Here is a 12,434-nt window from a genome sequence, read left to right on the forward strand (position 1 = left end):
AAGCGATACCAGTGATTTCAGCAATGCTATGCTAGTTAATCCTCACTAAGGAAATGAGGTAATAAGCCTCTGCTTGCTGTTGTGGCTATCTTTTGTTGCACTGTCTGTCCTCGGTCCAAGGTGTCCTTGATCAGGAAAGCCCACAGTTGTGATTCTCTGAAGGCTAATTGCAATCAGATATATAAAGAATAAGACCACCAACTTTACAAACTTTTCTTTCGATAAGACAGAATAACAAACACTCCCTATCCTGTTGGAAAGATGGTAAATCCTTGGCCTTGATCTGTGAAGTCAGATTACAAAAACTTCAAGGAGGAAACATCCAAACTTCACATGAGAACAGCCAGAATACAAAGGAAAATGGGAAAAATCCCTCTCTCTCTTGGCTCATCCTGCTTAACCACATCAGTAAGGGACTCACTGAAGCTCTAACTCAGTGTTTTTCAATCTTGGCAACCTGAATCTATGTGGCCTTCAATTCCCAGAATCCCCCAGCATCTAGTATGTTGGCTAGGGAATTCTGGCAATGGAAGTCCACACATCTTAAAATTGCTAAGGTTGAAAAAGACTGCTCTAACTCATGGATTAGAGGTGTATCCCTCAACCTCTCCCCAAGGACACACTTTGAATAATTGCTGAGTGGTGCATTCTAACAAATGGGCAGGGTCAAAACCAGAGTGGAGGAGAAAAATTAAACAGGATTTAAATTAATTCAATATAACCAACCCCACTATTCTCTCTTCTTTTAAATAAGTTCTGTGTTAAATGTTACAATTGGGTGGCAACTTGTGCTGGGCTTCTGCAGCTTTAGGAGGCCACAGGGGTTCTGCATCTCAGACTATTGCCGGAGAAAGTATTTGGTCTACCTGGAGTGCAGGCACAGGAAGTGCTAAAACAAGAGCACCCATAATTAGTAAAATCTGTGCTATTTTGGCTGGGCCTCTATAGCCCAGCACTGAGTCCTAGGACCCTACTATTACTTCGTCATATTGGAGGATCTTCAAGCATTTTTCCATTGAGGTGGGGAAGTTCTATATCAGCTGATGTTTGTAGCTTTCTTTCACATTCTTTCTTTGCCATTTTCTGCCTAACAGAGGAAACTTTTCATCAATCCAAAGGACAGAAGGCATGAGTGCCTCTCCCACCCCCTTCACACATGCCCAGATGCCTGGCTCCCAGCCTAGAAAAGGAGCTTCCCTCTTACAGAACTCAGCTGTTTACCAGAGTGTTCCCTGCCCTCTTTCAAGCTGGGCCCTCTACAGCCTCTTAAACCACAGAAGTCAACAGCGCTCTGCTCTCAAAGGCAGAGCCAAAACATTTTATCACAATTTTGTGATGCCTGGTGCACAACATGTTACACGACCGTCTTCTCCTAATGCCGTTTCTTCTCAGCGTTCTACTTTTCCCCAGACTTTTCTTTTTCAGTGATTACGATTTCCATTTCCATGTGCTACTGAGTTACGTGCACTCTAATCTAACAGCAGGTCTTACCAGCAGGAACGCAATTAAAGCCATCCAACCTGTTTTGCAACATTTTTCCCAACCTTCCTTGTTTGACCTTAAGGAGCCATAACGTCAGGCAGAAAATCTGTAGGTTTTTTTCCCCTCATCCCTCAGGTCCTTTTGTACTAAGTACCTTCACAGCAATGCAGCTGTGAATAACTACACTATATTTGTAAACTTGCACAGCTGTGCAGGTAGTTCCTGGACTTATGTCTGAAGTGGTGTAGGGTTTCTTGCCTAAGGAGGGGGTTCGACTAGAAGATCTCCAAGGTCTCTTCCAACTATTCTATTCTATTCTATTCTATTCTATTCTATTCTATTCTATTCTATTCTATTCTATTCTATTCTATTCTATTCTATTCTATTCTATTCTATTCTTAACCTAAACAATTTGGAGTAGCATCAGGATTGCTTGTTTCTCCTGCAAACTCTTCACCAGTGGTGAAATCTTCCCCAGTTTGCCACCAGTTTGCTGCCCACGCATGCACGGTGTGTGCCAAGCATGCGCTGCATGCCTGCATGCACAGTGCATGCCAAATGCATGCTGCATGCACACGCGCAGTACATGCCAAATGCATGCTGCATGCAGAAAAAGGAGGTTTGGGAAGGTAAGTAGAACAGCGAGGGCCATGCGATTTAGATTCACTACAAAGCAGGATTTTCTACTTTCTAGCGATTTTAAATTGCACGGCACAGCTGATCGTCGGAAATACAGATTTGGACCAACCCGTAGCTTTTTTTTACTACCGGTTCACCAAACCGGTAGCTTTTATCACTACTGGTTCACCAATGCAAACTGGTAGGATTTCACCACTGCTCTGCCTTACAGTGGCTGATGTCACTGGCTTGTTTTGTAAACTCAAAGAATAAAACATTTGTGACTTTTCAAACTCGGCCTATTTTCCTCACAACTACAACACTATCTACGCATTGCTGTGTGGAATTTGATTGCGTGAGAAGCACAATGGCTACTATGCTCTGCTCTCTAAAGGAACAATCATCAATGAAGAGAAAAAATAGGCACAGCAGGGCTTCAGAAACACAGATATTCCAGAGTGGATCTCACCCTACATACTTTTTCCCCCTCCTTGCTCTCAAGTTTCTTCTTGGTTAGTCTTATAAATTCAGCAACATCTGTTTACCGCAGATGAGATGAGATTTTCCTTTGTTCTTCAAGACATTTTAAAAAACCTTGGATATTTTTAGATCACAAATGTATGTACACTACACATACTTTGAGCCATACTTTGATATTCTTTTTAAAACTTCTTGCAAACCACTTAAATCAGCCTGGTTCTGCTCAGCTTCTCACCAAACTTACAAACCTGCTGATTAACGATAAGCCATTTTTACACAGATTAGCAGAGAATAAATCAACAGATCCTTCATTGTTAGTTTTCTTCCTGAATTGGCAGTGGGGTTAAATATGTTTATAAAATGTATTTATTGGATCTTTCTTTTCTTCTAAAAAAAAAACCCACTAAAACAAGAGCAGGAAGAGACTGATGGTACTTGTGTTAGAAAAGCGTTATTAATGCACGAATACAGGCTGCACATGAGGTGAGAAATTGCAAGGATTAAGAAAGTAATAGTTTTCTGCTCCGCAGCAGATTCTTCACAGTATGAGGAAGAAAAATGAGTGATCATGCTATCCAAGAGCAAACTGAAAACCTTTTTTGAGGGTCATGAAGTCTTATGAAGAAGAGTTGAGGGAGCTGGAAATGTCTCTGTTTGGAAAGAGATGGGAACAGAGAGATAAAATAGCATTTTTCAAATATCTGAAGGAGATTCACAGATGAAAAGCCAGATCATTCTCCATCTGGCTGTCGCAAAGAAGAGGGGGCCAACCTATTCTCCAAAGCACCTGAAGGCAGGACAAGAAGTAATGAATGAAAACTTATCAAAGAGAGATCCGACTTAGAACTTAGGAGAAATTTCCTGACAGTGAGCAGTGGAAAGGCTTGCCTTCAGAAGTTGTGGATGTTCCATCCCTGGAGGATTTTAAAAAGAGATTGGGCAGCCATTTGTCTGGAATTGTATAGGGTTTCCTACTTGAACAGGGAGTTGGACTAGAAGACCTCCAAGGTCCCTTCCATGTTTGTTGGTGTTATAGTGTACAAAATAGAGTCCAAAGAAATGTTAGAAAAAGAAAAAAAAAATCCTAAAAGTACTGTCTGACAGTAGAACAAATTATCCAGAAATGTGTTCAGCTGGAAGTGAACAGCTATCTGCACACAGTGCTTCATCTGGATTACCGTATTTTTCAGACTATAAAACGGACCAGACTATGAGACACACCTAGATTTAGAGGCAGAAAACAAGAAAAAAAATTTTTTGGCCTCTGCGCATCACGTTATCGCCCTCCCCGGCTCCCAGAAGGACTTTGCAGGCCAAAACCAGGCCCATTTTTGGCCTCCCGAACCCTCCACGAGTCCTGTTTTCACCAAAAACTCAACCATTTTTGGCCAGCAGAGTGCTTTTGGGGGTCAGGGAGGACAAAAACATGATGTTTGGAGAGTTCGAGAGCCCAAAAATGGGCCTGGTTTTGGCAAAAATGGGCTGTGTGGAGCAATGCAGAGTGCTTCTGGGGGCCGGGGAGGGCAAAAACGTGACACACGGAGGGTTTGGGAGCCCAAAAATGTATTCGGTCTATAAAATTCACTGAAATTTTCATCCACTTTTTTTGGGGGGAGTGCATCTTATACTCCGAAAAATATGATATATATTGGATTTGATGCCCTGAATGGTTCCTTCAGTACTGTGGTTCTCTAATCATGGCTACTATAATATTCTTTGGATATTTTATTGGAAACACAACCATCAATTGCCCATTGGTCATGGAACCAAACTAGATAAACACAAAGATTTATCAACTGGAAATGATAGATACTCTGAGGACACCAGGCCAGTCCTAACAGCAATGAGAGCTAAATTTCAAATAAAAAGCAAAGGAGTATGTATGTATATCACACAGAGAATAAAAATCAAACTAAAAACAATTGAAAACTAATATTATAATGTATTCTATATATATGTTTTCAAAGATCTGAGGACTGCCTTGAAAGGAAATTCAAAATTAGAAAGCATAAGTAAAATAGCTTGGCATATCCATAGCGAATTCTTTACATTTGGCTCAACGATTCAGAACAATGCATTTCAGATATAGAATTATTATACAGCTGTTGTTTTTCCCCAATACATTTCACCTGACAATTTAATCTTGACAATGATGATTGCATTGTAACAAACTGTCTTGTCCCAGTTGTGCCTGAAACTATCAGTTATCCAAAGCAGTAACAAAAATTCAGAAAATCAGTAAAAGAACAGAAATCAAAGCAAAGCTGGAGGTAGCACACCTGAATGATGTGATACTGAAGCATCTGGTAATATCTGCACAGTGTCTCTAGAATCTATTTAAGTATCAAGAGTTTGTGTTTCATTTAATCAATCAAGAGCAATCAGTAATGTGGGAATACCAGAGGCTGATAGCAGGTGTAGCTTTCCTGACTGCTTATTCTGAATTGTCAGGTTCCAAATTGGGAGCATATGGCTCTGTTTAGACTTCATCTACCAACCATTAGGCCAATCTGAACCAATCTGTAGGGATTGTTCTGAGATCATCACGATTGCTTTCCTAGAGATGGGTAGAACTCTTCAGCTTTTTTTCTGTCAATCCCAAAGGAGAACCTTCTGCCTTGTGGTAGTCTGACATGGAATTTTTATGAAAAATGTATGGCAATCCCTGACATCTCAATTTAGAAAGGCTCAGGTAGCAGACTATGTAATCCTAGAGAACCACAGACAGAAAAGACAATATAATGCTGGAAGGCTGACCTACGGTAAAATAATTTCCTGTGTCCTTGCTTGTTTCTCATAGCTTTCTCATAAAATATTATTAACAGGTGAACTAGATCCAGAAATCTAACGGGTAGGCCAACAGCTGTCCATGGCATTATGTTACTGGTTCAGACAAGCAATTGCATATGGCAGATCATCCAAAGGGACCAACAAGGATGGATTTGTCAGATTTTGTATTTGAGATTAGCCAAATCTCAGAACACCTCTATGGAATTATCATATTTTTTGGAGTATAAAACACATCAGAGTATAAGACACACCTTAGTTTTTGGGGAGGAAAATAAGAAAAAAACTGATTGGCAGGTGGATCGGCCTCCCGGAATACCCCCAATCAGCTGTTCCCAGAGGTGAATTTTAGCAACAGGTTTCTTGGTTGTGAGCTCTGTGCCTTGCTTTTTTTTTTGCTTTTTTTCAGCCCCTGAAACTTCTGAAACACTGTTTCAGAAAAAACTTTTTTTCCTGCCTATGAAAGCCTCTGAAATAGAGCTTCAGAAAAAAGCCTCTTCTGGGGGCTTCTTTTCTGAAGCTCTGTTTGGAGACTTTTTTTCTGAAGCTTCATTTGTGATGCTTTTTTCAGCCTCTGAAACCTCTGTTGAGCTGGGCAGGGCTACATTCAGAGTATAAAACGCACCCAGATTTTCACCCTCTTTTTTGGGGGGGAAAAGGTGCGTTTTATACTCCAAAAAATATGGCAAATGTTTTTGAAAGATAAGTCAGTTTTTGTCTAATGGGACTGAATCTAGGTTATGAACCTCTATTGCATTTTAATAACAAAAGCAAGTTTCTTGTTTCTCTGCAACTGACTGCCATTTGTTATTCCTGGGCTCTTCACTGCTAGTTTCTTCAACATTTGTGAGATGTACTAGGCACCCTTCATTAGATTTTTAAAGATGACTCAATTCTTTTGTCAATCTCACAAAGCAGAAATTATTAAATGCAGTCCACTGTTTATGGGCTATTGGCTTTAACTCATGTACAGGCAAGTCCTTGGCTTACAATCACAATTGAGCCCAAAATTTCCATTGCTATGCAAGACAGTTGTTAAGCGAGTTTTCCCCCATTTTATGACCTTTCTTGCCAAAGTTGTTAAACGAATCACTGCAGTTGTAAGTAACACAGTTATAAAAGTGAGTCAGGCTCCCACATTGACTTTGCTTGCCAAAAGGTCTCAAGAGGTGATCACATGATACACCAGGACACTGCAACAGTCAAAAGTACAAGCCAGTTGCCAAGTGCCCAAATGTTGATTCCATGACCACATGTTGCAATGATCGTAAGTATGAAAATAGCTATAAATCACTTTTTTTCAGTCTCATAACTTTGAATGGTTACTAAATGAATGGTTGTAAGTTCCTGTATCTGTATATGATCTAATGATCTAAGTATATACATATAATGTATATGATCCAATGATCTAAGTGCCAGAACTCACTGTGACAGCATTGCCAAAAAAGCATTAAGAGTTGTTAACCTAATCTTGCATAGCTTCTTCTCCTGTAATATTGTACTGCAAACTAGAGCATACAAAACCTTTACTAGACCAATTCTTGAATACAGCTCATCTGTCTGGAACTCGCACTGCATATCGGACATTAATACAATTGAATGAGTCCAGAGATATTTCACAAGAAGAGTCCTCCACTCCTCTGCTTGCAACAGAATACCTTATGCCACCGGGCTTGAAATTTTGGGCTTAGACAACTTAGAACTTCGCCAACTTTGGACCGACCTAAGCATAGTACATAAAATTATCTGCTACAATGTCCTACCTGTCAATGACTACTTCAGCTTCAACCACAACAATACACGAGCACACAATAAATACAAACTTAAGGTAAACTGCTCCAAACTCGATTGCAGAAAATACGACTTCAGCAACAGAGTGGTCAATGGCTGGGATGTACTACCTGACTCTGTGGTTTCTTCCCCAAATCCCCAAAACTTTAACCTTAGACTCTCTACTGTTGACCTCACCCCATGCCTAAGAGGTCTGTAAGGGGCATGCACCAATGTGCCTACCGTCCCTGTCCTAATGTTCCCTTTTATTCATATCTAATCATGTTTATACTTATATCTGTTATCTAATACATACTTGATGAAATAATTTTTTTTTAAAAAAAAATATGGTAATAAAATTGATAACGGTTTGCATCTTTCAGGGCTTAAAAACAAAAGACTGGATGAACAAGCAGGTGAACCCAATTAAATTTGAGCCTTTTCTTGTACTCTTCTGAAGTACATCGGTAAATTAAGATGTTGTATCCGGATACCATCTTCTCTTTTCAATAACATTAAGCAGAAGAAAGCTGTCTACGCCCGCTCTGCCAGAACTGCCTAAAAAAAGAATTTGCAGAAAGCTAAGGCTGAAGTTACAAGCATTGTAGTTATAGCAACAGACCCTTTAGTTTATGCAAAAGAGCACCATAAAAGAGTTATACAACATCCAACTTCACACGAAGAAGGGAATATGCCAGAAAAAGGCTGTGATCACAGGAGACAACAAAATGCTGGCAGCGGGCAAGGGGAAGATTGCTGTCGGCAGTGAAAGGATCCCTTGAGACTGACTGCCCCTGCTTGGCTCTTATATTTATTTAATCCTGGAGTCTCGCTTATTTCTCACTTGGAGACAAACATCTCTGTCGCCAAAGCTCATTCATGCCCCAGTGTAATCAATCTTCACTGCAGAGGGAAACAAGAGAGCCCTCCTACATATGGCTTGTGACTGAATGTCAAACATACATTCTCCGAGGCAAGCGGGGTCCTTAAATTACAGAGCACTGACTTTCTCTTGCTCATGGAAGGCAGGAGAGCTGCTGGCAATTCAAGTGTCCCTGCTAAAAAAGCGAGAGTCATTTGGCAGTATCCTGGCTATGGACCAGGCTACTGCAGCATCTCCAAAGAGGAGGCTTACAGTTCCACATCTCTGGATGGCATACATTCATTTTGAAACTGTGGTACCTACAAAATTCTCCACCCTTGATTCCACTCTGGACCAGTTCTCCCTTTCTTCTTGTTAAGCTGGCCAAACTTCCCTCTGCAACCTAAATCTGCCATCTTTCATACACTCATCATGGACAGGCTCATCAATGGTGAGGTGCAAGCAAGGGTGAATGCAGCCTGAATGCATTGGCGTCTGGTGTGTTACATGACAGATGAATGCCAATCCATTTTAAATCTAAGATTTACTAGACAACCACCCACCCTGTTGCACTGTATGGCACTGAATGCTGGGCAGAAACAACAGGGACTGAAAGTTCTCTCCATGCCATGGAAATTTATTTTATTTTATTTTATTTTTATTTTTATTTGATTTATATGCCGCCCTTCTCCAGAGACTCAGGGCGGCTTACAATGCGCTAAGCACCAGCCTTCATACTTTTGTATATCCATACAAAGTCAGCTTATTGCCCCCACAAACTGGGTCCTCATTTTACCTACCTTAGAAAGGATGGAAGGCTGAGTCAACCTTGAGCCTGGCAAGATTCGAACCTGCAGAAATTGCAGGCAGCTGTTCTTAATAACAGGGTGCATTAAACCACTGTACTACCAAGGCTCCAAGGAAATGCAAATGCTCTGTTGGATATCGGGCATCTTCCTTCTTGACCACATCACAAATGACACCATTCTACAACATTTTGGTGTGGCATCAATTATAGAGAAGATGAGAGAAAGCCGACTCCGCTGGTATGGACATGTCCAGAGAGCAGCACCTTCCACTAGAAGCCAATGATCGGCGACCTCGTGGGCATCCAAAACAGAGATGGCAAGACACCATCTACAAAGATATGCAAGCCACGGGTCTGTGCCCCGGAGATGCAGCTGACCATGCAAAGTGGAGTTCAATGATCCAAAAAGCGGATCCTGCACCTGTGGGAATATGCTAGGAAGAAGATGATCATGGACAGGCTGAGGAATGAAGTTAGGCTGCCATTCTGCAACATATTGGGTTAATACTGTCCTGCAAAATCTGTGGCTCACCCAAACCCAGGGTACCTCACAGGTCAGAATGTAATCAACTCCACGCTTGGGTTGTACTCTCATAATAGAGGGAGCTGCCAATCAACTGGAATGTCATAAAACATATAGTAATTCTGAATTCCTTCAATCATATGTTCTTACTTCAGATCTTATAAAACCCAAGATGAACTTCATGCACGTTACTCCTTTATTATACTTTCAAAGTTTGGTTTTCCAAGAAGTCCCAACGAGCAAAAGCCAAAGTCCACACTTGGGATTAGTGGCTTGATGTTGTAGTGCAAAGTCCGGAATTTTTGCTGATGTCAGCTTCCTTGAGAAATTCCTTACTGAAAGAGAAATGGTTGGTCAGAACAAATCAGCATTTTACCTCTCGACAACCCAACCTGCACATTTAATATCAGAAAGGTAAAATGTTTATTTTTTCTACCCTGCCTTGTAGATGGAAGCAATGCAAGTTTACATCTCTTTGAAGCATCTCTCAAAGGATGGGGGTTGGGGGGGTTGGGTAGAGAAAAATTGGCTTTTCCCCCAGGGTGTTGCTTGTGATAACGGGAAAATTAAGACCTCTAATCTGTTTCCAATGTAGAGGTTACAGAGGGCTATTTGGGAAGGAAACCCTGCCAGGAAATGTATGAAGTTTCAATATCTTTTATCTTGCCAGTACAGAAAGTTTGCAGAAATCAGCTGCTTAGCCACAAAGGAGTCCTCCAAAAAAAGAACCCCACAAGCAGCTGGCAGCCTTATCAGAAGAACAAGAGTGAGCTCCATTGGCCAGCTGGGGAGCCTTGCAGAGATAAAGCTATCCCTCCACCCCGGTGCTGACTTTGGGGATAAATCACCCTATTGCCCCCCCCGCCCAGCCATTCCTCCTAACCTCTACTTGGCCCTTACCAATTCTTAGACAGCTTTGCTCCAAAAGCCACAACAAATGAGCAAAGCATCTGCAAGTTTCTCAAGCTTCTTCATACCAGGTGCAACACACAGAGACAAAAAAAAAATGTAAGAGAGGGAAGAAAGAACATCTGCTTAGCATTAAAGAGCAAAGTAGCCCATTATATATGGTTCTATCCCAGGAATAGCCTCAGGCTGCCACACTTGCACACACAGAGGCCACAGACAAGAGAGGTGAGAAGGTAAAAGCTGGGGAGAGATGAATTACAGAATAACAAGAGTTGGAAGGGACCCAGGAGGACTTCTAGCCCAACCCCTGCTCAAGCAGGAGACCCTATATCCATGATGGTGAACCTATGGCCAGCATGCCAGAGGTGGCACAAAGAGCCCTCTCTATGGGACAGGGGTGAAATGCTCCTGGTTCGGACTGGATCGCACCATCCGGTAGCGATGGTGGCGGGTGGTTCGGAGAACTGGTAGCAAAAATCCCTGCGCCCCCCCACCATGTTCAGCTGAGTCGCACAATCATCAGAGGCTTTTTTTTTTTTACTTTTAAAAGTATTTTTTCTGCAACCTCTTCCGACTAAAAAATGCTTTTAAAAGTTAAAAAAAAAAGCCTCTGATGATCGCACGGCTCAGCTGGGATCGTCAGAGGCTTTTCAAAGCATTTTTTTCTGCAACCTCTTGGCCAAGGGGTGGTAAAAAAAAATGCTTTAAAAAGTCTCTGACGATCCCAGCTGAGTTGCCTGATCGGCAGAGGCTTTTCAAAGCATTAGAAAAAATGCTTTGAAAAGTTAAAAAAAAAAAAGTTGGCCATGCCCTACCCAGTCACATTACCCCACCCCCAGCAAGCCACGCCCACAGAACCAGTAGTAACACATTTTACATTTCATTCCTGCTGTGGGCATGCGTGCCATCACCAACTGCTCTTCTGGTTTCTGGCGCACACATGCACACCAGCCAGCTGGTCTTCATGGGCACCGGAGTGCTGGGAAATAGCCTGAAAACAGCAAAAAAAACCTGGCCAAAATAACGGCCCCAAAAAAGGCTCATAAATGGCCCGAAAAACGGACAAAAATGGCCAAAATACAGGCATGCATGCACCGGCCAGCTGGTCTTCAGGTTTCCAGTACTCCGGTGCACGTACATGCACACACATGCACACATGTTCCAGTTTGGGCACTCGGTGCCAAAAAGGTTCGCCATCACTGCCCTATATCATTTCAGACCAATAGCTGTCCAGTGTTTTCTTAAAAACCTCCAGTGATGGAGCACCCACAACTTCTGAAGGCAAGCTGTTCCACTGATTAATTATTCTCACTGTCAGGAAATTTCTCCTTAATTCTAGGTGAGTTTGGGGCTCACTTTGCACAGGTGCCAAATATATTTTTTCCCCAAAAGAATTAAAGCCTTATTGGTAATGTATCGTTTACCTAACCTTCAGCAACTAGCCCATCAGCAAGGAATAGCTACGCATTTTTTTTGAGAGTGTGCAAACTTGTTACTGACCTCAATTTGCACCTAGTTCCCAGATAAGCTCTTGGAGCAAACTACCAGATCAAAGAGCAGAATTCCTGAGTCTATCAGCAGAGCTTCTCCACGGCTCAGACACACTTTGGTTTTTCTTAATCACTCGTAGTTTTATCACTATTTTCCATTAAAAACTTAGACTGGCTACAAGATCCTTCTTCTGCCCCAATTTTTTCTACTAAACCTGTGATGGCGAAACTATGGTGTGCATGCCACAGGTGGCACACGGAGTCATATCGGTGGGCATGTGAGCGTTGCCCTAGTTCAGCTGCAGCGTGCCTGAGTGCGCTGGCCAGCTGATTTTTGGGCCTTCCGGGCCCACCAGAAGTTGGGAAACAGGCTGTTTCCAGCCTCCAGAGGGCCTCGGGGGGGGGAGGCCATTTTTACCCTCCCCAGGCTCCAAGAAAACCTCTGGAGCCTGGGGAGGGTGAAAAACAGGCCTACCGGACCATCATGTGCCAAAAGCAGAGGGGGGGAGCAAGCGCATGCGCGGGGGGGGGCAGGGCACATTGCATTATTATGGATGTGGGCACACGTGCACGCGACTCCCTCGCATTCCCCCCGCTTTCAGCACGCGATGGCAAAAAGATTAGCCATCACTGTACTAAACCAACAGAGCTAGTATGTTTTTAGAGCCTCTGTCAAGGTGTTCGTGGTTGCTTTGTATGTTGGGG

Source organism: Pituophis catenifer, unplaced genomic scaffold (assembly GCF_029215685.1).
Source record: "Pituophis catenifer annectens isolate HBS135680 unplaced genomic scaffold, rPitCat1.0.hap2 SCAF_2, whole genome shotgun sequence".
NCBI classification, from domain to species: domain Eukaryota; kingdom Metazoa; phylum Chordata; class Lepidosauria; order Squamata; family Colubridae; genus Pituophis; species Pituophis catenifer.